At 44.0% G+C, this 27,057-nt stretch overlaps 1 long non-coding RNA gene across 1 annotated transcript; it reads left to right on the top strand.

The window, feature by feature from the left end:
• Positions 1-8,807: 8,807 nt before the first annotated feature.
• Positions 8,808-10,298, top strand: LOC123606334. Its single transcript, XR_006716236.1, has 3 exons — positions 8,808-8,909; positions 9,720-9,854; positions 10,098-10,298. It is a non-coding gene; the product is annotated as an uncharacterized LOC123606334 (long non-coding RNA).
• Positions 10,299-27,057: the final 16,759 nt, after the last annotated feature.

Raw genomic sequence — 27,057 nt, 5'->3', positions numbered from 1 at the left:
GGAATTCTTTTTTTTTTTTTTTCCTCAAAGATTTTATTTTATTTTTTTTTAATTTTTTTTTTCAACATTTATTTATTTTTGGGACAGAGAGAGACAGAGCATGAACGGGGGAGGGGCAGAGAGAGAGGGAGACACAGAATCGGAAACAGGCTCCAGGCTCCGAGCCATCAGCCCAGAGCCTGACGCGGGGCTCGAACTCACGGACCGCGAGATCGTGACCTGGCTGAAGTCGGACGCTTAACCGACTGCGCCACCCAGGCGCCCCAAAGATTTTATTTTTAAGTAATTTCTACACCCAATGTGAGGCCCGAACTCCCAACCCGGGGATCAAGAATCACATGCGCCACTGAGTCAGCCAGGCACCCTGAGGGGAATTGTTTCTAATAATTTTAATATATAGTTAACTGACTGTATCCCTACTATGATACATTCTGAGGCTAAAAACTGTGTATCCATTTGCCAGCGCTGCTGTAACATGATGCCACAGACTGGGTGGCTCCCATAAAGGAAATTTATTGTCTCACAGTTGTGGAAGCTGCAAGTCCACGATCAAGGAGTTGGCAAGGGCTGGTTTCTTCTGAGGCCTCTCTCCTTGACATGGAGATGGCTGTCTTCTCCCCCGTCTTCGCATGGTCTCCCTCTGTGCATCTATACGTTTGAGTTTTACCCCTAGCTAAGGCCCCAGATACCACGAAGCAGAGACAAGTCATACCTGTTTCCCTTTCCAAATTCCTGACCTGTAAAATCCTGAACAAAATTTTTTAAAAAATTTAAGCTGCTGGGGCGCCTGGGTGGCGCAGTCGGTTAAGCGTCCGACTTCAGCCAGGTCACGATCTCGCGGTCCGTGAGTTCGAGCCCCGCGTCGGGCTCTGGGCTGATGGCTCAGAGCCTGGAGCCTGTTTCCGATTCTGTGTCTCCCTCTCTCTCTGCCCCTCCCCCGTTCATGCTCTGTCTCTCTCTGTCTCAAAAATGAATAAAACATTAAAAAAAAAATTTAAAAAAAAAAATTTAAGCTGCTGAGTCTGGGATAATTTGTTATGCCATGATACTAACCAGAACGGAAGTATTTTGTATCCACCCACCTCCAAATGGGGTGGGGGGGTGGTGCTGGATCTTACCAAGCCTATAGGTATAATTCCACCTACCAGTTTGCAGGATTAAGGAACATGTAGAGGAACATGACACCACAGAAATACAGTCCGAAAAGTCCAGAATGTAGAAATCTCTGTGGGACGATGATCTGGCTATTTCAACAAAAAAAGTTGCAAGAGGAGGAAAAGAGAAGGGGAATTTGTAGGTAAAAATGCTTGAAAGACAGATCAACCAGGCGTGGTTTGACATGTGGGCTGTTTGGATAGTGACAAACTGAAACAAAAATGTTGTTTATGATGCAATTGGGAAAATTTGGATACTAACTGAATAGTTGATGGTATTAAAATTATGGCCCATCTTTTTAAGTTTGATGTTATTGTGGTTATATTTTGTTTAGTTTAAAAGTCTTTATCTCAGAGATAGATGCTGAAGGAAATGGATGAAATGATGTCATGTATGGGGGTTTTGCCAAAATAATCATGCCATGAGTGTTGTGGGAGTTGGGGGGGGGGTGAGTGAAAATGGGGGTGGGTGGGAGAGGGGGGCAAGGGGATAGGGTGTGTAGGGATCTAGATGAAATATGATTGGTCCTGGGCTGGGTGATGAGTGCGTGAGACTTTATTTTACTGTTTTCTCTAATTTTGTATGTTTGAAAATGTCCATAATAAAAAAGGTGTGTTTTTTTTTAAAGATTTTATTTTTTTAACGTTTGTTCATTTTTGAGAGACAGAGAGAGACAGGGTGTGAGCCAGGAGAATCTGTAGCAGGCACCAGGCTCTAAGCTGTCAGCATAGAGCCTGACGTGGGGCTTGAACCCACGAACCTCTGGATCATGACCTGAGCCAAAGTCAGATGCTTAACCGACTGAGCCACCCAGGAGCCCTTTAAAGATTTTATTTTTTAAGTAATCTCTACACCCAACATGGGGCTCAAATTCATAGACCTGAGATCAAGAGTCACATGCTCCACTGACTAAGCCAGCTGGGTGCCTCAAGGATTTTTTTTTTTTTTTTTGAGCAGCAAACTTTATTCTTCAAAATATTTGAAGGTTTAATTCACTTGATAAGCATTTCAGGGGTGCCTGGCTGGTTCAGTCAGGAGAGCATGTGACTCTTGATCGTGGGGTTGTGAGTTTGAGCCCCATGTTGGGCATGGAGCCTACTTAAACAAACAAAAAACAAATAAGCATTTCATTCAACATATATTGAGCACTTACGTATGCCAGGCACTGAACTAAACTCTGAGGCCACCAAAATGGATCAGTCAAGATACTGCCTCCTTGAATCTCATGGTCTAGTGGCAAAGAAAATCTGTACACGGGGGCGCCTGGGTGGCTCAGTTGGTTAAGTGTCCAACTTCAGCTCAGGTCATGACCTCACGGCATGTGAGTTCAAGCCCCTCATAGGGCTCTGTGCTGACAGCTCAGAGCCTGGAGACTGCTTCAGATTTTGTGTCTCCCTCTCTCTGCCCCTCCCCTGCTCACACTGTCTCTCTCTCTCTCTCAAAAATAAATAAACATTGGGGGAAAAAAAAACTGCACACAAATGAAGTATAAGGAGAAAAGCCTGCTATTAGCCGCAGAAAGTAATAAGCTGTCTGTCTAGGACAGTTTTGGGGAAGAGTATATCTTCGTGGAATCCAGTCCCACACAACAATGACTGAGAACTTTACCCAGCATCTACACCCAAGTGTCCCAGAACCTGACCTAATATAGGCTTGAACTTGTGTGGAAAATATGACCTGAAACTATCTGAAAAAGTCTCTGTGTCCTGGTGGCTACAGCTTTCCTGACATGACAGAGGCGGTCAGCTTCGTGTATCTACTTCAGAGTTGTCTTAGTCAGCTCCCGTCGTCATAACAAAATGCCACAGACAGGGTGGTGTAAACAACAGACATTTATTGCTTCTAGTTCTGGAGGCTGGGAAGTCCAAGATCAAGGTGTCATCCATTTCGGTTCCTGATGACAGCCCTCTTCGTTGCTCGCAGACAGCAGCCACCAGCTGTGTTCTCACTTGTGGAGAGAGAGCGGCCCCCGTGTCTTTCTCTAATCCCACCATGAAGGCCCCTTCCTCAGGGTCTCACTTGAACCTAATCTCCTAAAGGTGGTATCTCCAAATATTATCACACTGGGGGTAGGGCTTCCGTGTGTCTTCAAGATGTGACCCACGGACCCAATGACATCAGAATCCCCTGCTTTTTTAAAAATAGTATCAGGGCACCTGGGTGTCTCAGTTGGTAAGCATCTGATTTTTTTTTTTTTTTTTAATCATGAACATTCGTTTTTATTTTTGATGAACTATTCCGTAAAACGTTTTTGATTAAACTCATCATAAATTTAAATAGTTGCAAAAGTTCCAACATTTTATCAATACTGACATTTAAAAATGAAAACATGGGGCGCCTGGGTGGCGCAGTCGGTTAAGCGTCCGACTTCAGCCAGGTCACGATCTCGCGGTCCGTGAGTTCGAGCCCCGCGTCGGGCTCTGGGCTGATGGCTCAGAGCCTGGAGCCTGTTTCCGATTCTGTGTCTCCCTCTCTCTCTGCCCCTCCCCCGTTCATGCTCTGTCTCTCTCTGTCCCCCCAAAAATAAATAAAAACGTTGAAAAAAAATTTTTTAAAAATAAAATAAAAATGAAAACTTATATATGCTTGTAAATACATCAGATGACATTTGAATTGCCATATGATTTTTTTCTTTTTTAATTTAATTTTTTATTTTTTTAAATTTACATCCAAATTGGTTAGCATATAGTGCAACAATGATTTCAGGAGTAGATTCCTTAATGCCCCTTTCCCATTTAGCCCAACCCCCCTCCCACAACCCCTCCAGTAACCCTCAGTTTGTTCTCCATATGTATGAGTCTCTTCTGTTTTGTCCCCCTCCCTGTTTTTATATTATTTTTGTTTCCCTTCCCTTACGTTCATCTGTTTTGCCTCTTAAAGTTCTCATATGAGTGAAGTCATATGATTTTTGTCCCTCTCTGACTGACTCATTTCACTTGGCATAATACCCTCCAGTTCCATCCACATAGTTGCAAATGGCAAGATTTCATTCTTTTTGATTGCTGAGTAATACTCCATTGTATATATATACCACATCTTCTTTATCCATTCATCCATCGAGGGACATTGGGGCTCTTTCCATACTTTGGCTCTTGTTGATAGTGCTATTATAAACATGGGGGTGCATGTGTCCCTTCGAAACAGCACACCTGTATCCCTTGGATAAATGCCTAATAGTGCAATTGCTGAGTCGTAGGGTAGTTCTATTTTTAGTTTTTTGAGGAACCTCCATACTGTTTTCCAGAGTGGCTGCACCAGCTTGCATTCCTAAAGCATCCGATTCTTGATTTCACCTTAGGTTATGATCTCACAGTTCGTGGGTTTGAGCCCCTCATCGGGCTCAGCACTGGCAGTGAGGAGCCTGCCTCAGATTCTCTTTCTCCCTCGCTGTCTCTGCCCCCCCCCCCCACAGCTTGCACATGCTCGCTCCCTCTCTCTCAAAATAAATAAACTTAAAAAAAATTTTTTTTAAATACTCAATATCAAAAACTTTGCCCCAGATTCAATAGGGCCAAGTTGGGCCCTGGCATCTACTTTAATAGCTTCCTGATCATTTTCTTGGACCTCCTTGATGAGCCACTGACTGAAAACTGGCCAGGCTATTAGGGGCACCCATGCCTGGGGAAGGAGCAACTTAAACATTAAATTTCCTAAGGTAAGTATTTCCATGCCCCAATTTCTTTTTATTTTTAATTAAAATTTTCTTCATTAAGTTTTAAATTTTAATTCTAGTATAGTTAATTCTAGTAGAGTTCTATTAGCTTCAAGTGTACAATACAGTGATGCAACAGTTCTATACATTAGTCAGTGCTCATCATGATACATGTACTCTTAAGCCCCTTCACCTATTTCACCCAACTTCCCCACCTCCATGCCCCAATTTCTATTTTCTAGTTTTTGGTTTTTTTTTTTTAATGTATTTATTTTGAGAGAGACAGAGAATGCGAGAGACAGCAGGGGAGGGGCAGAGAGAGAGGGGGAGAGAGGATCCCAAGCAGGCTCTGCATTGCCAGTGCAGAGCTCAAACTCACAAACCCTGAGATCATGACCTGAGCCAAAATTCAGAGTCAGATGCTTAACCAACTGAGTCACCCAGGCACCCCTATTTTCTAGTTTTGATTTTAGATGTGTCTTACATTTTTTTTTGCTTTCATAGTTCAAGGACTGATGACCAACAAACCTCCTGACGCTGGGTCCTAGCACCCAACCTTCTCTCCTGGGCAGATACTAATTTTTCCATGTGTCATAATCACCCACATCTGAACATGCTCACTGTTTTGTACTCATCTGAGTTAATCCAACTTAGGCTTATGTTGTTTTCTTTGGCTGAAGACTTTGGAAGGCAGCATGAAGTTTGGGGATTTTTCTTTTCTTTCCAGAAGGAGAAACCTCTTCGTCAACAGAGGCCTTTAGTATTTTAATTCCTGGTCTTTCAACTTTATTTACCATCTTTGCACCCACTCAAGAAAAAGGAAATTTTCTAGACTGTTTCAAGGAATTACACACATGATTTATTAGAATGTAAATTTGTCCTAAAACTGTGACCTTGCTTTAGTTCACTGAAATGTGCAGTGCATTTCACAGGATTCATTTCTATTTTTTTTGTGTGTTTATTTTTGAGAGAGAGAGAGAGAGCGCGCGCGAGCACAAAGCCGGGGAGGGGCAGAGTGAGAGGGAGACACAGAATCCAAAGCAGGCTCCATGCTCTGAGCTGTCAGCACAGAGCCTGATGCGGGGCTTGAACTCATGGACCACGAGATCATGACCCGAGCCGAAGTCAGATGCTTAACCGACTGAGCCCCCCAGGTGCCCCGGGATTCATTTCTAAAACACTTTTAGGTCTTGGAATGGGTTTCAAGCTGATTTTTAGGTTTGTTGGAATTTTTGCTCCTTCACTCTCATCTTGCCATTGCCTGCCTGTGTGTGGCTTCCCTGCTTCAAATCACCAGCCTAAAATGAGCATCTTGTCCTCTGTGTGCCAGGCACATTGAATGACAGCATAAAAGGCAAAAGCACATTCCCTACCTTTAGGATTAAAATGCAGATGGGGAGATAAGGCAATCACAAGAGATTATAAAACAGTATAAAGCAGAATATATAGGAATGACCGTGTTCCAAGCTGTGCCCTTATTAGTCTGCCGGTTTCATTGACTAGCTAGACTGAGTGGTTAGTTTTCTTCAGCCCTCTCTGACCAAGCATGTGAGCTATCAGAGAAAGCAATCTGGCACTTTCTCAGGGGGGGCTGTGAAACCACCTGAGCTATGTATGAACCTGCAAGAAAAAGAAGGGAGCAGTCATGGCCCTTCTGTCGCCAGAACTTGTGCACAAAGCTTAGGCGTCATTGGAATACTTTACTGAGAGGGAATCTGACTTCCAAGCAGTGCTTGGAAAAAGCCACAGCCAGGGCCACTCTGCACCCTCCTCCCCTTCTCTCTCACCTCGATCATGGCTGTTATGTCAGCTGGGTCACTCTTTCCCTTCCAGCTCAAGTCCACTCATCTGGGAGTACCTTTCCCCAGTGGGCCAGCCTTCAGTGACCTCCACACTGTAAAGTCTTCAGTGAGCTTTGTCACTAATGTGGGCCCTTGAAACACATCACGTACTGCCCCAAACATCCTTAGCTCTCATGTACATTTATTTTTAAGCAACATTTAATAATGCCTGGGGCGCCTGGGTGGCTCAGTTAGTTAAGCATCAGACGTCGGCTCAGGTCATGATCTCATGGTTCATGAGTTTGAGCCCTGTGTCAGGATCTGTGCTGACAGCTCAGAGCCTGGAGCCTGCTTCAGATTCTGTGTCTCCCTCTCTCTCTGCCCCTTCTCTGCTCATGTTCTGTCTGTCTGTCTGTCTGTCTGTCTGTCTCTCTCTCAAAAATAAACATTAAAAAATTGTAAGCACCATTTAATAATTCCCAAAGTCTGAGAAAGCAAAACCATACCCCAAGGCCCAGAGAGAGTCTGAGAACTGGCCAATTCATCTTCTCTTTGTTTTATTTTTATTTTTTTAAAGTTTATTTATTTTGAGAAAGAGAGAGAGAGCGCATGCAAGCAGGGGAGGGGTGTAGAGAGAGAATCCCAAGCAGGCTCCAAACTGTCAGCCAGGAGCCCGATTCAGGGCTCGAACTCACAAACAGGTCAGATCATGACTTGAGTGGAAACCAAGAGTCTGACACTTAACTGACTGAGCCACCGAAGAGCCCCTTCTCTTTGTTTTAAAAAGCTAGCTTGTCACACCATTTCAAAGTGCTGGCTTTCATTCTTGGCATTTTCTGGCTTATAACCCGCCAAATGCACAGCACTGCAAGACAGCACTTCTGGATCCTTGGTCCTGGGCTTAGACTCCGATGCTCTGACCCCCATCCCCCAACCCTCCGCCTCCACCAAAGTGCACGTTTGACGCTGTACCCTCTGTGTCTTGCCTTATTCAACCAAGGCATAGAAATAAAATAAAATGCCTGTTTGGGGTGGCTGGGTGGCTCAGTCAGTTGGATGCCGAACTCTTAATTTCGTTGGTTTCGGCTCAGCTCATGATCTCGTGGTTCGTGGGTTCAAGCCCGGGTCAGGCTGTGTGCTGACAGCGCAGAGCCTGCTTGGGATTCTCTCTCTCTCTCTCTCTCTCTCTCTCTCTCTCTCTCTCTCAAAAATAAATAAATAAACACTTAAAAAAAAATGCCTGTCTGATACTCACTTGATTCCCCTTGGGAAGACAGCTGCGAGTGGTAAGGGAGGAACTTTCCCAAGAGACACATCTTAAAGGTGCAGCTAAAGGTGCAGCGGGACTCCAGGAAATTTGCCTCCTGGCCTTCCAGACTGTTGAATGCGCTCTTGTGCCTCCTCCACTAAAAGCCTCTTGGGAATTCTTTGAATTGTAAGTCAAATTTACATAGAATCCAGAATTTCTACATGCTTGGTGTTGCTAAAATCCAGGCTTTCTGTCTTTCTTACTGCATAGATGCTTTTTCCACCGAATTCACTAAGCTGAGCAGTGTGACCAATATCCCTTGGAAGTGAGTGCTTCGTCTGGTTATCTTGTTGTCATGACAACACCTAAGCTTATTTTACCTTTATAAAAATGAGTCAGAAGCACATGTTTTATGACTCCATTTATATGAAGTGTCCGGAATACGTAAATGTGGACAGAAGACAGAAAGTAGATTAGTGATTGGCTAGGGTCTGGGGAGTTTGGGGTGGGGAAATTAGAGTGGTTTTTTATGGATATGGTGTTTCTTTGGGGAGTGATCAAATGCTCTAAAATTGTTTGTGGTGATGGTTACACAACTCTATGAATATACTAAAAACCATTGAGTCATACATTTTAAATGTGTGAATTGTATACAATGTGGATTTTATCTCAATAAAGAGGCTATTTTTAAATGCACAGGCAACACTGAGCTGGGTGTGTACTTGAATTTGTTCCAGTGAAGGAGACAAACCACCTTCTGTCACTAAAGGAGAAGAGTCTAGGCTCTTATCCTGTCTACCCTTACTGTATACACAGTTTCTATTTGGGGCCTTTTTATAGTTGTATTACAGTTAGTGAGCAACAGTTAAGTCAAAAACCACAAAGGCCTTGGTTACAGCTTACCCTTGTTTTTGATCAACAATAACGTGACTGATGTCACTATGGCTCAACTCAACCACAAACATGGATTCAGGAAGTTCTGGAGATGTGCTGGGGGCTAGTGGAGATGACCAGCTGGAGATTCGGCTCCTTGGAGAGACAGTGGTTGGCTGGACCTGAGCTCCAGAGGAAGGTATTGGTACAGGCTGGAAAAAATGTCTTCTCCTGACCTGGAGGTGGAATGTTACTATGGAAGGAATCCTGAGGGAAAAAAAGAGTTCTCTTGCTTGGCCTGGACATACAGACTGGGGATTCTTGAGAAGAGCTCATTTTGAGCCCAGCATTTCTCTAACTAACTTCCAGCCCAGCACCCTTCTTCCACTTCACTGCCCCATCCCTGATCCCCAAGGGAAACCATACCAGATTGGGAGGATGGCGATGCTGGTGGGGGGGGGGGGACATCTGTAGTGAAGTGACTGTAGAGCACGAGAACATGAGACAATTCTCCATCACTTAGTAACAAGGCCTTCTGTTGGTTATATTTTATGTGTCAATTTGGAGAGGCCACAGTGCCCAGAGAGTTGGTTAAGTCTTTTCTGGATGTTTCTGTGAGGGTGTTTTTGGATGAGATTTACATTAAATCAGTGGGCTGTGAATAAAGCAGATTGCCTTCCATAATGTGGGTGGGCCTCATCCAAGCAGTTGAAGGCCTGAATAGAACAAAAGGCTGACCCTCCTCTGAGTAAGAGGGAATTCTGCCAGGAGACTGCCTTCATTTGCAACATTGGCTCTTCCTGGCTTGCTGGCAGAACCTTTACACTCCAACTGCAACTGTTTCCTGAGTCTCCAACCTGCCAGCTTCCCCCTTCAGATTTTGGACTTGCCAAGCCGCCACAATGGCATGAGCATACTCCTGAAAATAGATTTCTTTATATATATGTATACCCTATTCTGTTTTCTGGAGAACCTTGACTAATACAGGCCCATATTTCTCTGGCTTCAGGAGGGACACTTGGAACAAAAAGGAAATATTGCTCTGATCTCACCAAAAGGAGACTGAAACACCGCCAACCAGGGACAGGAGCTTCCTGAGTAGGAGCTGAGGCCTCTGTGCGGCAATTTAGTGAGAGCATAGCCGGTGAGAGACCCATGTGAAAAACACGTGAGTCTCCAGCTAGAAGAGGGGATTAGGAGACCCGTGTCTGTAGATGTACCCATGGCTTATGGAGCTTGGAGAAACGTGGGCTTACTAACATCCTAAAGCAAGCCCTGCCTGCCAAGTCTTCATATAGAAAGTGCTTCTTCTAGGGATGGTCAGTCCCAGGTTGGCTCTTCAGGCTTGGACAGGGTTGCTTCAAATTTCTGTTCTTTGTGGACATAGGTCATCAACTTCTTGTTGGGCAAAGACAACAACAGACATGTCCAAGTTCAGCCTCAGGAACCACCTTGGATGGCAGAAGCTGGCCCTTGAAGCTTCCCTAACAAATAACAGCAATTCTCGAGAGTCCTCATGCACACAAGATAATGCTTTAGCAGTCAACAGGGGCTCTCAACTCTGGAATAAATGACGTCCACTTGGTCACTCTTCCTACAAACTATACACTTCTTTGAAACATACAGACACATGCATACTCTGAAACAAGACTCATGCTGGTAAAAAAAGAAAAAAAAAAAGGAGAAAGGGGCTTGATATTTAGGACAAAGGGGTGGGAGCTCCCTGTGAACGACATTACACAAGAGAAGGTATGGAGGAGGAAATGGGGCAGCGTAGAGCAAGGCAAAGACGGAGGCCAAGTGAAACAGGAACATCAGCCAGTAAGCACGTGGCTCGGTCTTGGAGACATTTCCTTCAAGTTCCCTCTTGCCCGAAAGCCTAACCAGTGTTGGGATGGCGAGTGCTGTCACCTCTGAGCATTGGAGACATGCATTGTCCACACTGCTCCTTTGGCACATGGCATGGTTTTCTGGAATCATAAGCATTTCTGTTTAACGGTCCTGACTCTTCAGTTAAATGCAAAGGCAGACTTTTTCTTTCTTTTTAGGAGTGGTATGTTCTTAGTTTAAGAACAGGTTCTAGGGGTGACTGGGTGGCTCAGTCGGTTGAGCGTCCAACTTCGGCTCAGGTCATGATCTCGCAGTCTGTGAGTTCGAGCCCCACATCAGGCTCTGTGCTGACAGCTCAGAGCCTGGAGCCTGCTTCCGATTCTGTCTCTCTCTCTCTCTCTCTCTCTCTTTCTGCTCCTCCCCCGCTCACACTGTCTCTCTCTTCTTCAAAAATAAACATTAAAAAAAAAAAAACATCACACTGTCTCTCTCTCCTTCAAAAATAAACATTAAAAAAAAAAAAAAGAACAGGTTCTAACTTGGGGCACCTGAGTAGCTTCATTAGTTAAATGGCCAACTCTTGATTTTGGCTCAGGTCTTGATCTCCCGGTTTGTGGGTTTGAGCCCCACATTGGGGTCTGCGCTGACAGCATGGAGCATGTTTGGGATTCTCTGTCCTGCTCTCTGCCCCTGCCTTGCTTTCTCAATAAATAAACTTAAAAAAAAAAATTGGTTGTAAGCACAAGGGAAATTAATACAGGAAAGTTGATGCTTATGAAACAGTTGGAAATACTGAAGGAACAGTCATCTAGCCTGAGGCCTTCTGGAATGCCCACCTGAAAACCAAAGAATTGACTCGCACCCCCTCTTCCCCAGGAGCTACGGCCTCTACCCATATTAGGAGGGTGAAGGATCCGGAGGCTGCTGCTGGAACTACTGAGCCCATGAATACACTGCAGTTGCTGTACTCAGGCAGTGTGGAAGTTGGAATCAGGAAACTTGACCAGCAAGCCAACAAAAGATAGCCGATGGCCTCTGCCTACTTCTCTCTTCTGAGACTTGCACAATCAGGAAGTTGCACATCCACAAATACAAAGGAGTCTGGGAAATGGGGTTTTAAACTTTCCAGCCTCTGAAACACAGAAAGGCACCCCAGGAAGAGGTAGGAATGGATACTCAACGCCAATGAATTTCCAACACAAGTGGTGATTGTCACTGAGGTGTTACGCTTGCCCTGGCTCGGGAGCAAACTTGTGCTCCTTCTGTTCCCTCACCCTCAAGATCAAATGCAAGGCTTACTCTCTCTCCACTACCTCCCGTGCCACCCCCTGCTCAAAGGCTGATGAACATTCAAGCATGTTGCAAGGAGGGCTTATGCATATGGAATTGAGAGGACAGAAACCCAACAATTTCTCATGCCCGTCAGGCAATGGAGAAAGACTGGTTGCTGTCAAGGGGAAGTCCTCACCAGACACCTGCCAGAAGGCAAGTGTCATAGCTCCATGGCAAAAAGTATAGGGCTTATTCAGATTCAGTTCTGTCCTCATGGCCCACCCCACCTCTCTCTCATCACCTACCTCCCTTCCATCTCCCTCAGTCTGGGGAATACTTTGCTGATCTAGGTGAGGAGTTTTGGTTTTACTCTTGATGTTATCTCCTACGTCTGCTGCCTGTCGGTGCACTTCAGTCCACCAAAGGCCAAGACCAAGATGGTTTTCAAAGGTTGCCTGCACCCAGATCACCTGAAGGCTTGTTAGGACACAGACTGCTGGGTCTGGGTGGGGCCCAAGAATTTGCCTTTCTAACAAGGACCCTGGTGACACCCGGGTGACTCCGATGTTGCACTGGTAGAACCACTGGCTCAGGCTTTGAAACTCCACCATTCTGTACTTTCTGTTTTCAATTCCCATCCCTAAAGGCACGAGGAAGGAATGGCTGAACTCTTCAGATCGGGGAGATGGGGCAATGGGAACGAAAAATTGGGGAGAGGAAAAAAATGTTTCCAAAGTCAAAACATTGCCATCATTCAGTAATAATAATATATAACTCCTTGGCTATGCTTTTTTAATGCTTGAAAGGGTGGTGCTTAATTTAAAGGCAGACTTTGGGGCTGGGAAGGGTAGTATATCCTTTGTGCAAGAAATAAAATCCAGACTAGGTTTTAAGCACAAAAGAAATTAATATAGGGAAATTGGTGCTTCCAGAACAGTTGAGTTCTTTCTCCCTGGTTTTCCTCCTTCTTCCCTTCCTCTCCCTCACGGACCCTCCAGGCTCTCTTAACCACCCTGCTTGGCCCTCGGTCTTGCTTCTTTCCTCTCTGCTCCTGACAGTCATTGGCTCTATCCAGTCTTCTCCCATGTGGAAGGGCCTAAGCTACTACTTCCAGACACAGTGCTGAGCAGTATACACACATCTCCTGTAGCCCTCCTGGCAATCACGCCAGAGGGGATTTTAGTGCTCAGTTCACAGACGAGGACAGGAGGACTCAGAGAGTTCACACCACTGGCAGTTGGGGAGTCTAGGACTGGATCCCAGCTTTGTTTGGCTTCTGATTCTGGGCCCTTCCCCCATCTTCATGATCTGGTATCATTTTGCATCCCAGACCGGGGGACAGAGACCTTTAGCAGGAGACCTGCAATCACTGTGTGAGCACTGGTCCTGGTAGGTGTTAGTCTCTGGGCCAGAGCTTTATGGGATGTGTCACTCATGGTGGGGACAGCAGGACCAGTTTTCCATCCAAGAGGCTCATTCCCTGTACATTTGTTCATTTCTGGGACATTCTTTTTGAAAATGAACTTGGTGGGAACTTAGGTTTTATTCCAAAAAAAAAAAAAAAAAAATCCCACAAAATTCCCAGCAAACCCCAAATTGTGTAGATTGGAGGGAGGAGGCATGTTATTTTTTGGCAGAAAAAGTCTGGCAATAAACTTCTAAAAACATAATAAAAGTGATTTTTAACATCCTGTTTTTCCTCCTTTTGTTGATTTTTGAACATTTCTTCCCAAGCAAAGAGTTATGCAACAAGACCTGAAAATTGCCAAACCCTTATTTTATTGGTAGTTTTATTTGATTCCTTCTCTGTTTCTGTGCACCTTATCTGCTCTGAACCTTCACCTAGGAAATGAAGGGACTTTATAGCACTCTGAGAGTGGCCCAGAAGCCACATGGGGCTAGATAACAGTTTCCTAACAGTGAAAAAAGCTAAGCCAAGTGAAGAGCTCTGAAAAGCTAACTGTAGGCTATCATACTCATACATGATCTGTCCATGGGCAGGTAAACCTTGAACCTAGGAATATGGATATCTGTGATAACCGGTTCCTGCTCTTCGTCCTGAACCAAAAAATTCAGATCTCCGTGTCTTTCTGAGTATTTTCAAAAACTTCCATTCTCCATATCCCATGAAAGCCAGTCTGGTGCAGGGGTTAGGAGTGCAGATACTAGAAGTAGACCAAATATATATTTCTCCAGATCTTAGTTCTGCCTCTTCCTAGCTGTGTGATCTTGAGCAAGTTACCTGACCTCTCTGTGGCTAAGCCTCCTTACCTGTAAAACGAGGCTGATAAGGTTAGGGTTGATAGGGTGGATAAGGTGGATTGAATTAGTTAATACATATAAAATGCCTACTTTAGAGCAGTCGCTGGTGTGTAGTAAATGCTCAATTAAACTTGCTATTCTTATTGGTCTTGTGGCATAAATTAGATCACAATGTGTGAATACTTCTATGAATACCTTTCTGGTTTCCAGAGTGGTAATGGAATCACAATGTCCTGGTCCTTGCCAATGATGAGTCATAGCAACAATTCCTGCACAACAATTTGCTCCTTGTAAGCAACATTTGTCATCCTTTTATTTATTTTTTATTTTTAAAAAAATGTTTACTTATTTCTAAGAGAAAGAAGGAGAGAGAATGGGGGAGGGGCAGAGAGAGAGAGAGAGAGAGAGAGAGAGAGAGAATCCCAAGTAGGATCTGCACTGTCAGCACAGAGCTGGGTGTGGGGCTCGAACTCAAGAACCATGAGATCATGGCCTGAGCCCAAATCAAGAGTCAGATGTTAACCGACTGAGCCCCCCAGGTGCCCCATCATCCTTTTAGTTAGGTCTCCTTTGCTGCTCCACGTCAGAGATTAAGACACAGAGGCGAAAGTCACACATTCAAGCCATCTACCTTGCCATCAGAAGGTCTACTGTGAAATGGGACTCTTTCCTTGTTTCCAACCCAAGCCATGACACCTCAGTCCTGGCCCAGCCATTAACTAGCTGCGTGATGTGGGATATGTTGCTTCACTTCTCTAAGCTTCCGTTATAAACAGGGAAATTAAAGGCTTGGGCCAGAACCCTAAGATATGGGGCTTCCTAGATCCCAGGGAAACCTGCATAGGCTCAGCGCTGATGGGTGACGCACTCAGGTGTAAAGTTCAGTCATCACCAATAAGCCTTGTCTACTGGCAGGAGCCAGCTGGAGTAGTGGAAGCATGGATATGAGAGGCAGAGCAACAATCTGCCCTTTCCATTCTATGCTGGGAGGCAGCAGAGTTGAGATTTAGCACAGCCCCAGAGACCCCACTCACCCACACCCCCCACCCCAAACATACAGTGTCTGGGAACGACGTGGAGGCAAAGTGAATATTGACAACACTTGGCCCATGTTTAAGAGTACCTAGCTGGTGGGGGGCACCTGGGTGGCTCAGTTGGTTGAGCATCCAATTTCGGCTTAGATCATGATCTCAGGGTTCGTGAGTTCAAGCCCCATGTTGGGTTCTGTGCTGACAGCTCAGAGCCTGGAGCCTGGTTCAGATTCTGTGTCTGTCTCTGTGCCCTTCCCCCACCCGTGCACACTCTTTCTCTCTCTCTAATTAAAAAGATAAAAAAATTGTTACATTAAAAAAAAAAAAAAAAGAGGGCGCCTGGGTGGCGCAGTCGGTTAAGCGTCCGACTTCAGCCAGGTCACGATCTCGCGGTCCGTGAGTTCGAGCCCCACGTCGGGCTCTGGGCTGATGGCTCAGAGCCTGGAGCCTGTTTCCGATTCTGTGTCTCCCTCTCTCTCTGCCCCTCCCCCGTTCATGCTCTGTCTCTCTCTGTCCCAAAAATAAATAAACGTTGAGAAAAAAAAAAAAAAAAAAAAAAAAAAAAAAAAAGAGTACCTAGCTGGTGGGATATTGCAATTCACAGTAAGAAATATATTTGGTCTTTGGCCCCATTCCTGATGCAGCGCTCCAAATCCCCCTGGAATTTCCTAAGCAGTAAGATCTAGAAGGGTGTCTTGTTATATTAACATGGTGACTTTGGGATCCCTACCTAAGGATGAGGTTTGGTTGCCAGAACCAACCAAGCGATTAGAAAGCTGGAACTTTCAGTCCCACCCACCTTGATTTAAGGGGTGGGGACAGGGGCTGGAGATTGAGTTCAATCACCAGTGGCTAATGATGTAATCAATCATGTTTAAGTAATGAAGCCTCCATAAAAACCCAAAAGGAGGGGTTCAGAGAGCTTCTAGCTAAGCAGGAGGAGTTTTGAGGGGAGTGGTGCTCGGAGAGGGCATGGATGGTCTGCATCTTTTCCCCCTACTTGCCCTATGTGTCTCTTCCATCCAGCTGTTCCTGAGTTACATAATAAGTCAAAATCTGGTAAGTAAAATGTTTTTTTGAGTTGTGTGAGCCACTCTAGCAAACTAATGGAACACAAGGAGGGGGTAGTTGGAACTTCCAATCTATACATAGTTGGTCAGAAGCACAAGTGACAACCTATACTTGCTTGTGATTGTCATCTAAAGGTGGCAGGGCAGGGGGAGGGGAGGAGAGCATTCTTGCAGGACTGAATCCTTAACCTGTGGGATATGATGCTATTTCCAGGTAGACTGTGTCAGAATTGAGTTGGATTGTAGGACATCTAGCTGGTGGCTGACAATTGCTTGGTGTGGAGGAAAAGCCCATACATTGGGATTGGGAACAGAAATATACCTGGCATCAGAAGGATCTAGGTTCAAATTCTAGCTGTGTTATTTCCTCTATGGGTGATCTTGAATGAATCACTTAACCTCTCCCAGCATCCATTTTTCCAAGTATTCTAGTCAGTACTAAATAAATTTAAGTACATTAAGCACCTAAGACAGTTTGAGATAGACTAAGCTCCTAACATTAATTACTGTTATCATCAGCATTTTAACAGTGTCAGCTGGTGGGAAGAGGGAGGCAGGGGAACTGGCTTGCCTAGGCTGGTTCTGGAAAAGATAATCAGGTGGGTTCACTAGACAAGGCAAGCTAGGATCAGGTTCAGGCAATTCTCAGTACCTTCAGGGGGCAAAGGAAGCAGGGAATAATTGTATCTAGATGGTGGAACAAAGTCATGACTCTTGAGCATTTGACTTACTCCAGCAGAGTCCCACCGTCCAGGGGAAGGGTGGAAAGAAAAGCTGGCAAAGAGCAAGACAGGGTAATTACACCCCAGCTAAGGGGCAGGTCTTCAGTCCTAATGAGGGAAACTGAGGCACAAGGTGGCTGTGGAGTAAAGGAAGGAAGGGGAGAAAAAGTTGTGATGTGGGAGACCTTGTGAGCCTCTCAGAGCCCTGCTGTAGCTCAGGAGCTCATTACCAGCCCAACCAGTCCTGGCCACCAGTGACTCCAGCACTCTGAGCACAGCTTCTAGCAATGTGGTCATCGGATGGCCAGGGAGACCAGCTGTCAGTGCACAACCATTTGAGGGAGATAGGAGCAAGAATATTCGTCAACAGTGATAAGGGCTTGAGCTTGGAATAAAAAGACTTTTCCTAAAGAAAAACATGTATCTCTGATCAAACCTGGTATGCTCTTAGAAAAGAGAGCTCCTGCCTCTTTCTCAGTGGTCTACACCACTTTTTAACAACTTGTGGAGAAAAACGAAATGGAAAGGCTTGAATGTAAGAAGTAAAATTACTTGGCCTGCAGATTTCGTGGAATTTCCCCAAATCATTCACCAAGTTTAAAATGTTTCAGGCTCAAACTGGGACTTGTTTGTTTCTTTTAATTTAGAAGCAACCCTGAATACTTGAACCCTGTTATAAACTGTGTTGCCAGAAGCCTGTAAGCTTACGCTGCAAATTTCCTGTCATTTGTTTCCTGCTCACTTGTGTGTAGGCATGCTCTACTCACAGGGAGGGGGTGGGGATCAACATCTGGGATAGGTGGCAGTTTTTCTAAACTGGTTTTCTACTTGCTCCTAAGATTTTCGTTGAACATCTCTTTATGGTACAGTTCCAAATATTTATTGCTCCTGTACAAATCCCTGCGTGATTTTGGCCTCTGCTTTGAGCTTAGTAAGCTTGTTGTTTCTGCTGCCTTTGGACAAGTGTCCATATAAGGCTTCCTTAACTTCAGTTGTGTGTCACAGGATTTCATCCAGGCTTTAACTCTGAAATGAGTTCTCTAAAGGAATGAGCTCTCTTTGCTGATGCAATTAACAGTAGCCACAACCATTTCTTTTTATGATTTTAAAATGTTTACTTATTTTGAGAGAGATGGGGAGGGGCAGGGAGAGAGGGAGAGAGAATCCCCAGCATTCTCCCCACGGTCAGCGCAGAACCTGACATGGAGCTCCATCCTACAAACTGTGACATCATGACCTGGGCCAAAATCAGGAGTTGGACGCTTAACCAACCGAGCCATCCAGCGCCCCTCTTTTTATTTCTTTCTAAGAGGAAAGCCTTCAAAGTCTGAGGTTTGAAAAATTGGAGAAAGTGGCTCATATTTTCTGGATTAAAAATATTTATAGATTATTCCTTTCAGTGTGGATTATAGACTTGGCTTTTTTAAGTTGACTTCATGGTCATCTGGTGATTAAGAAAATAATTTATCATATTTCTTTTGTCAAATTAAATTTTAAGAGGGGGGTAGAGGCAGAGGGAGAGGAAGAATCTTATGCAGGCTCCACACCTTGTGTGGAGCTCCACTTGGGGCTCGATCTCATGACCGTGAGATCATGACCTGCGCCCGAATCAAGAGTCAGAGATTTAACCCACTGAGACACCCAGGCACTCCTATCATACTTCTTATAACTATATCTGAAATAGCATCCAACTCCCTTCTGGCACCAAAATTTCAGTGTAGGTACAAGATCAGAGAAGATGGTTTGGGAACAAATGGGTAAAGATGATTACTTAGTGAATTTCGTCAAAGCCTATTTTAAAAATGTGCTGTTGGGGCACTTGGCTGGTTCAGTTGGTGGAGTGTGTGACTCTTGATCTTGGGGTTTTAGGTTTGAGCCCCATGTTGGGAGAAGAGATTATTTAAAACAAAAGATCTTAAAATAAAAAATAGTTTTTTTGGACTGACAGTTATGTGGGTCTAAAGTTTTATATAAATAAGTAATTAAAAATTTCACTCAGCATTTGCACAGATTTAATTTGATTATCTATTAACAGAATATAAAACATTCTCAGGAGTAATTTTGGCTTTACACTGGCTTTCTATGTTTATGAGCTTTATTAGATTGAACTGGCCTAAAACCAGCTAGAAAAGATTCTGTTGTAGCTCTGATTTATTGGTTTCACATTCACTGAGTCAGAAGCTTTTATAAAGGCCTATTTTGTAGGTAAATCATATTGTGGGCTCAACACTTTTATGAGTACAACCTTTCATTATAAAAACATTCCCTTTTGGTTGGTTCTGTTAACGAACAATTTTGGTTAGAAAGTAAATATTGGTTGATTTATTCTTGGTTATTGAGTATGAAGTGAATGAGCAAGAAATGTGTGTGTGGTTTTATTAATGGACTAGAGTAAATGTAAATTTTTTCCTTGAGTTAAAAAACATGTTTATAATCGCATTTCCAGACCAATGATTAAGAGTTGGGTCATAAACCAGAGACGATTATTGATTTTCATTCTGTGTTCCTGAGGTCTAATTTATTTTTAATTTTTTAAAATGTTTTTTTTGGGGGGGGGAGGCTGCAGGGGTGGGGGTAGGGAGGGGAGCAGAGAGCGAGAGAGCGAGAGAGCGAGAGAAATATCTCAAGCAGGCTCCATGCTCTCAGGCTGTCAGCACAGAGCCAAGGTAAGCCCAATCCTATGAACCATGAGATTATGACCTGAGGCGAAACCGAGAGTTGGACGTCTAACCGACTAAGCCACCCAGGTGTCCCTTTATTTTTGTATTTTTAAAGATTTTGTTTAAGTAATCTCTACACCCAACGTATTCACAACCCCTAAATCAAGAGTTGCGTGCTTCGCTGACTGAGCTAGCCACGTCCCCCTCCTGAGATCTATTTTAAAAATAGCATATACACACAATGTAAAGGAGGGAACCCTAAATCATGTGTGTACAGTGTGTGTATTTTCATGTGTACGTATCAGTCATGAAGCGATATTTAAGTTCACTCACCTGAGGAATTCTAGTAGAGATGCCAAAGAGAAGGAAAGGAAGAGAAAAAAGTGAACCAAGAAAACCTGGCAGCATTATTTCTTCCTGTTCAGTGTTGTTGGTAAAATGGTAACCAGAGGTTTTTATTACATACAACTAAAAAGGACCAATTAAAGTGTGGGAAATGTTTCCTTTGCAGAGTCCAATGCTAGGCAGGGAAATACAGCCTCACCAGAAATTGCCATAGCAAGTTTCAGTAAAGGATTGTAGAACAATGGGGCCTTGTTAATCCCATACTGTTTTATTCAAATAGTGTGTAATTGAAAGCAATTGCTGCTCCCCAGGCAGGAATTTACAATTGCTACATTGAAGGGAGAATGATGTGTCATTCCAAGGCAAAATCAGGTCTGGAAAGGGCCTCGTGGTTGGAGAACCACCTAAGTCCCAAAACAGCTCCCAATCAGGCCAAGTAAAACAAATGGGTGGAGAACCACCCTGTGAAGTCAGTCTACCCACCCCCCCCCCCCCCCAAACTGAGCTGTATTTCCCTTGCTTCTTTCCTGCCTTTCTGGTGGATTGCAGAATGTCCCCAGAGCAAGGAGCAAGGGGGAGAAGGCAAAGAAATTCAAATCCTGGATATGCTGTCACTTAACTTCTTGCCCCCTGGCAAGGGCATACAAGTTCATTCATGAGCATGCATGCATGTGTGTGTGATTTGTAAGTATATATGATCGATAATGATGGTGAATACAGAGCATCCTCCCTTGGCATAAAAACAATGGACAAGAATCAGACATGAGTCAACAGCAAGAGTAGGCTTGACTCTTAATACATTTTGAACAATTTGGTCAATAGTCTTTCAGAGAACAGTCTTCCAGCTTTATGTTGCCATTTTCATGGAATCTGAATAGTTTAAAATTCCATGATTTTTAAAAACTCCGCTTTGATTCCAGTGACTGACCAGGGACACCAAGCTATGTCAGTTTCCCAACAACACTATGAGGCTAGCTAATTAGGTAAATAAAAAAATGGGAGTGGTGTGTGTGTGTGTGTGTGGGGGGGGGGGGTGGTGGGGTGGGGGGGAGTGTGAGGGTGTTGAGTGGGTTGAAGTAAAACCCTGATGTAGAACTCACCTTAAATGGGGCAGGTTGTTTTTGACCGGAGAGCTGCCTGTTAGACACACTCAGGAAGTTATTAAGAAGAAAGATGTTTAGATGAGACATTTCAGCAGATTTGGACTCACATGATCTTTTTCATGGTCTGGGATTCTGAGCTGCCATTACATGTTGTAGCATGCACTTGGCTTTAAAGTGCTGCTAGGGCAGAGGCATTTATTGTTCAGCATTATCTTTGTATTTTTCCATCAATCCCAGACCCTCCGGACCTTGTTCTGTCCAGCCACTGAGAAAGGAGTGACACAGGTCACTTCCAGGCTGAAGCACAGAAGAGCATGTATGAATTCCCCATGCCTTGTCTTTTTCTATTGCCAGGATGCTGGAGACCTAAGACTCCAGTGATACAGCTCCAAATGTCAGAGCGTCTATCAGCCAGAGTTCTTGAGCAGGATCCCATGGTCTCCACCACCAACGCACATCCATCATGTACTGAAAGCAAGAATGCATTTTACTGTGTTAAGCGAAGATTCTGGACTTAATTTGTTAATTGCAGCACAGGCTAGGCTAATAAAGCTGCTCTTCTAGATCTTTTTTGTAGAAAAGGAAACTCCATCTGGAGAGAGGATGAGCAATCTGAGCTATGCAGTTCTTGAACAAGCCCCTGAGGCTTTGCCAGACTGTCTTTGCGTCATGTACTCCCCAAAGTCATTCTGCGCCATTGTTGGGTCACTGTTTTTCAGGGACTGGTGAAAGAGGAAGTGAGGAGGAGCTCTAGTCAGTGGGGGGTTGACATCTGACAGTTCCCTTCTGGTAGTTTCTCTTCTTATTCACAACCTTCTCTTGGGATTTTAGGCTTGCTTAACATACGGTACAAATCAGTGAAATTATTCATTGTGGTTTCCATTTGAGTGAGCTAGTTTCCGCTCCTAAGACGGGTCTTAACAAAACAGGAAGTTTTTCTTGGATCTAGAAATGGAACTCTGCCTTCTGACATTAGTTTTTACCAACTTCTGTAAATCTCTATTTTCCTACTTCCCTGTCAGAAGGTGGAGCACAGAGAAGAGTAGGTGTAACTAAAAAATGCTGATTAGTAGGATATTTGGTTTGGTGGTTTGGTTTGGAGGAGACGTAGAGAAGAAAATGACAGCCTGCCCAGGCCAGACCACATCCTCCCATCTGACAGCTTTATCTCCTACCTCTTCCTCCACTTTAGCCTTGGCGAGAGGTGTGAAGGGCCAAGGAACACTATGATGGTTAGTAGGCACTCCTGGATAGTAATCCTTGACGTTTCCCAGCCCATAGTCCTCAAAAGATTTTGCTATGCATCACCCATTAGATTCCACTCCAGGGGAGGGGTCAGGGAACAAGTCTGTCTTATTCTCAACATCTGTTATGCAGAGGGCACCCAAGAGTATTTGAAGGAATGCAGCAAGACCTGATGTTTAGAACTATCTTGTAATGAGGATTGAGAAAATATTTAAATTTCCATTGTACGGATGGGGAAATGGAAACATTATGAATTTGTTACTTGCTCAGGGTCACAAAGGGGTCAACTAAGAGGTAGAACTAAAACCCAAGCTTCTCAATTTCTATTCTCTTTCAATTGTAGGGCAGGTTAGATTTAAAGTCTTCTCCCCACCCCAGCCCACACAGTAACATAGACCATGTATCATTCCCACCATCATGTAATGTAAGTTCCCACCCTGAGATTCAACATCTACATTTGCATCAGACAAGTCTATCAGGAAAGGCCTCAGAATCTGGACATCCTTATCACCAGAGGATAGAGTCTAAGGATGCTCATTCTTTTTTTCCATCGTTTTTTTTTTTTTTTTTTTTTAAACATTTATTTTTGAAGGAGAGAGAGACAGAGCATGAGTGGCGGAGAGGCAGAGAGTGAGCGAGATGCGGAATCCGAAGCAGGCTCCAGGCTCTGAGCCATCAGCACAGAGCCCGATGCGGGGCCTGAACTCACCAACTGTGGGATCATGACCTGGGCCGAAGTCAGACGCTTAACTGTCTGAGCCACCCAGGTGCCCCATCCATCAAGTTTTTATTTAAATTCCAGTTAACATGCAGTGTAGTATTAGTTTCAGGTGTACAGTATAGTGCTTCATAAGGATGCTAATTCTTAAAACTCTTGCTGATTTGTATTTTCTATTCCACCCTCCCCAAGAATAAACATGTGTTACCTATGCGATCTAAAAATAAGAGAGTAAAACTGCCTCTAGTTTCAATGTCTTTTACAAATAAGGAATTCAATGGGCTTCTAGCTCAATGCTTGGAATGATTAATCAAGTAGGTTCGGGGCAGAAAACCATAGGTAGGGAATCGTAGAAACTGCTAGATGTTCTCTACTCTGTACTTTTCTTACATAATAACAATTTGTAGCCAGATACATGATCACCCCCAGTTTCCCAGCTTCCCTTGCAGCTTGATATGGCCTAAGTTGCAAGTAGAAGTTGATATATACAACATCCACATTGTTGGAATCTGTGTTCTAACTTTCTGGCCTGAAAACAAATGTGTTGTTTGGAAAGAACACATAACTGAGTTAGTCAAGTTTTTTGTGTTTATGGGTGTAAGTGTCCAATTTTACTTCAGTGATCAAGAGTGAGTCCTTAATCCAGTTAAGACATGCTTATAAGGATGATGAAAAAGCTGTGGAAATTCATCTAGCATTTTCAGCAGACCACGGATACTTGGGCTCTCCCCCTACCCAGTTCAGAATTTGTGCACATGGTGCCAAAGGTTTTTGTAGGAGGGGCTGCCTCAACAAATCATCTTGCCGTAAGCCTCTCCAGCAGTATGGTAAATTCCTCTCCTGGGAGCACAAAATAGACTTCCCTTCTGAATGGAGTTGCTCAGGGGCTGGATTCCAGCCACAGACTCAAGTCTATGACCTTCCTGGGTCATGCTGAGCCCCTTAATAATCTATATCGAAAATGTCATAACTTAGAAGGTTGATGAAGCTCTCCTAAACCCAAATTAATTAGCAGCTCCAGTCTGCTCATGAAATGCTAGATGTGTCTGAGAATTCCCTCACAACTTCCAAGGTTATTCTCTAATGCCATCCGTGGTCAAGGCACTTGGTATTTCATTTCTCCTGGTGTTCAAAAAAAGGAATCTAAAACTCACACAGCAGCATCAGGATTTAAGCCTTCCTCTGAGGCAAAACCCAATTTGTTTGCAGCCCTCAAGCAGCAGAGTTGGTCCAGAGGTTGAAAAAGTCATTGGACAGTATTCCAGCCCTGTCAGCATCTTCACTGAGTAGCTTTGTTATTTGCTGTAAACAATTGTAAATTTCCAGAACCGCAGACACACTCATATAAAAATATCAACTATCAAAATGCCTGGTAAAACCAAATGTAAATGAACCAAATGTACATTTGGAAATCTGGCTAAATGTACATTTACCAAATGTAAATTGAAGTCCCATTGGAATTCTGTCTAGGGATACCCTTCCCTAGCATGGATCATGGTGAACTGACAAGATTTAATTTTTCTTAAATTACAGTCAGATCTTTCGAATCTGACCCCTTCTGTCATTTCGTGAAATTTCTGAGTTACCAAGAAAACGATGGTTGATGATATGCTTCAGCTGCCTTTCCAATAGGAAACCTATTTTTCTGTGGGAGAAACTGAGGCTTGTTTAGTCAAACTTCTTTAGGCTCCCAGTTTTGTTGAAACTCTTGCAGAGAACACACACATGGACACAGATAGCGTTTCTGCTTTCTAAAAGTTCCAGAAACCATAGATTCTGGTGAAGTGCCCTGCTGGAACAGCAGGCTTTAGAAAAACAACAAAAATTCCACTGGGATGAAAGAGGCTCATTTGTTTCCAAGTTGTGGCCCTTGAATCCTCTGGGGACCGCCCCGCCCCTCCCCGGTGTCTGCGTCTTTGATTTATAATCTTTGATTTATAATCTTCCACCCACGCAAGCCTTGGCATTCACTGGGATCCTATAATGAGGTTAAGGTGTGAACCTGGAAAATCATTTAAGGACAAGGGTGAGGTGGGGGAAGGGCTGGGGGTGGGGGGTAGTTAAAGAGAGTAAAAGCAATTAGGAGACCACATGCTTGGCACACGTGAATGAGCCCAAGTGGTGGAAGGCCTGCCTGATGCGGGGCTGCTGAATGTGGTTTTGGCGTCCAAAACCATGTCTTTGCCTCCACAGCACAACCTCTGGTGGGAAGAACTTGCCCAATGCGCTATGACCAGGAAGGCCAGTGTGTGAACACCCCTCCCCCTCTTTGTCAAGATTCCTTTTATATGCTTGCAAAGCCAGATTTCCGTATTCCCAGCTGTAAGGCTTGGGATTTGCAGCATCTTCCCTGGGGGATGGGGTAAATAATAGCAGATGCAATCTTTGGCCAGAAAAGAACTCACTGCCCCAGCTTGGAGGTTTACTGCATGATGAATGCAAAAGGTTTTCTGGAAGAGACAATGAGAGACCCCATGGGTCAACCTTGGAAAACTGCAAGGTGCCAAGCCTATGCGAGCCATCCTGGTTCTAATAATTATTACAGCAGGGCTAGATAGGTGGGCATTGTTGAAAAGGAGGAAGTCTCATAACTGATGTCTTAGTGCCTGAAGGGAGTTGCAAGATTCTCCTTGCACATTTGAAGGTTGCATAACTCGCAGTTCTCCTTTTTTGGAAAGTGCTTCCGATGTGATGTTGAGGCCATGGGCTCTAGAAGCTGACTCAGGTTGGAAGTCTGACTCTTAACACTTATCTGGGTGACCTAGTGTGATCTTCTCTGGAAAATAGGAGTAATACCCTCTACTGGATTGAGGTTGTGGGAGTTAGAAGTAACGTATGTCAAGTACTCCTCAAAGTGTCCAAGCTTATAATAGAGGCTCCATAATGGTTAGGTAGTTCATGAGAAAATTCATCTGGTGTAGCACTGAGGCAGTGGATGGGAAGGAGAAACAATACTGACTTGTCTAGTAGACACAGAGGAAAAATAGCATCGTGACATTTATTAAAAAAAAAAATTGTTTTTAATATTTATTTTTGAGAGAAAGAGAAAGTGCGAGCAGGGGAGGGGCAGAGAGGAACAAAATCCGAAGCAGGCTCCAGGCTGTCAGCACAAAGCCAGACACCAGGCTCGAAACTCACTAACCAGGAGATCATGACCTGAGCCGAACGGGAACGCTCAACCAATTAGCCATCAGGCACTCCAGCATGGTGACATTTATTATATGCAAGACCAAACAAAAGTTCCAGAGGGGCTTGACTAGGGGAGTCAGAAGCACCCAATGCTTTTTCTTCAGGTAACTGGGCTCTTAGGGGAACTCAGGAGGTAGATGTTAAGCATCAAAATCCATGTCTGTCAATGCAGGCAAAGAAATACAGGTAGTCTCCTACAATGTCTGGAAAGAGAAACTATTTCTCAGACTGTGTCAGAAGAAAAGTTTTTTTTAATTCAATTTTTTTTTTCCGGTAATCTCCATACCCAGTGTGGGGTTCAAACTCTTGACCCAGAGATCAGGAATTGCATGGTCTGAACTGAGGCAGCCAGGTGCCTTGGAGGAAATAAATTTTAGCAGTATAGCCTAAGCAAAGCTGGAATTAAATGAGAATGGATGAGCATTCTGGAACCTACTACTCTCAATGATTTGTAAATCCTGATTCACATGGGTTAATTAGCATCAATTATTCTCTCAGACTTGTACACAGATCACACAAATACTGTCCACAGCTTGTTCAGAAACTAATCCAGAAAAAGGAATTTGGAGCTTCCAGGTTAAAGTTTGAATCCACATCTCCAAATTTTTAGACTGTTATTTCTCTCTCTCTCTTCATCTTACATTTTCTAAGATTTGCCATAAAACCATTTACCTTCAACATTAAAACAACGAATATTTTTAAGGGTGTGTAATTATAGGCACCATGAAGAATGTGAAAAATGTTTCCAGACTGGAGAACTGGCATGAACTGACTCAGTAAGATGGGGCCAGAGATTAGAGTCATACCTAGGCTTTTATTCTTTATTTTCACACTGCTCTTTAACATTCTTCACATTCCCAAATTAGTAGATTGTAACACAAGTCAAGATTGAATACTCTC

The sequence above is a fragment of the Leopardus geoffroyi genome, chromosome A2 (genome assembly GCF_018350155.1).
Source record: "Leopardus geoffroyi isolate Oge1 chromosome A2, O.geoffroyi_Oge1_pat1.0, whole genome shotgun sequence".
NCBI classification, from domain to species: Eukaryota; Metazoa; Chordata; class Mammalia; order Carnivora; family Felidae; genus Leopardus; species Leopardus geoffroyi.
Note: the sequence above shows the minus strand (reverse complement) of the source record. Positions and strands in the feature narration are given on the sequence as shown.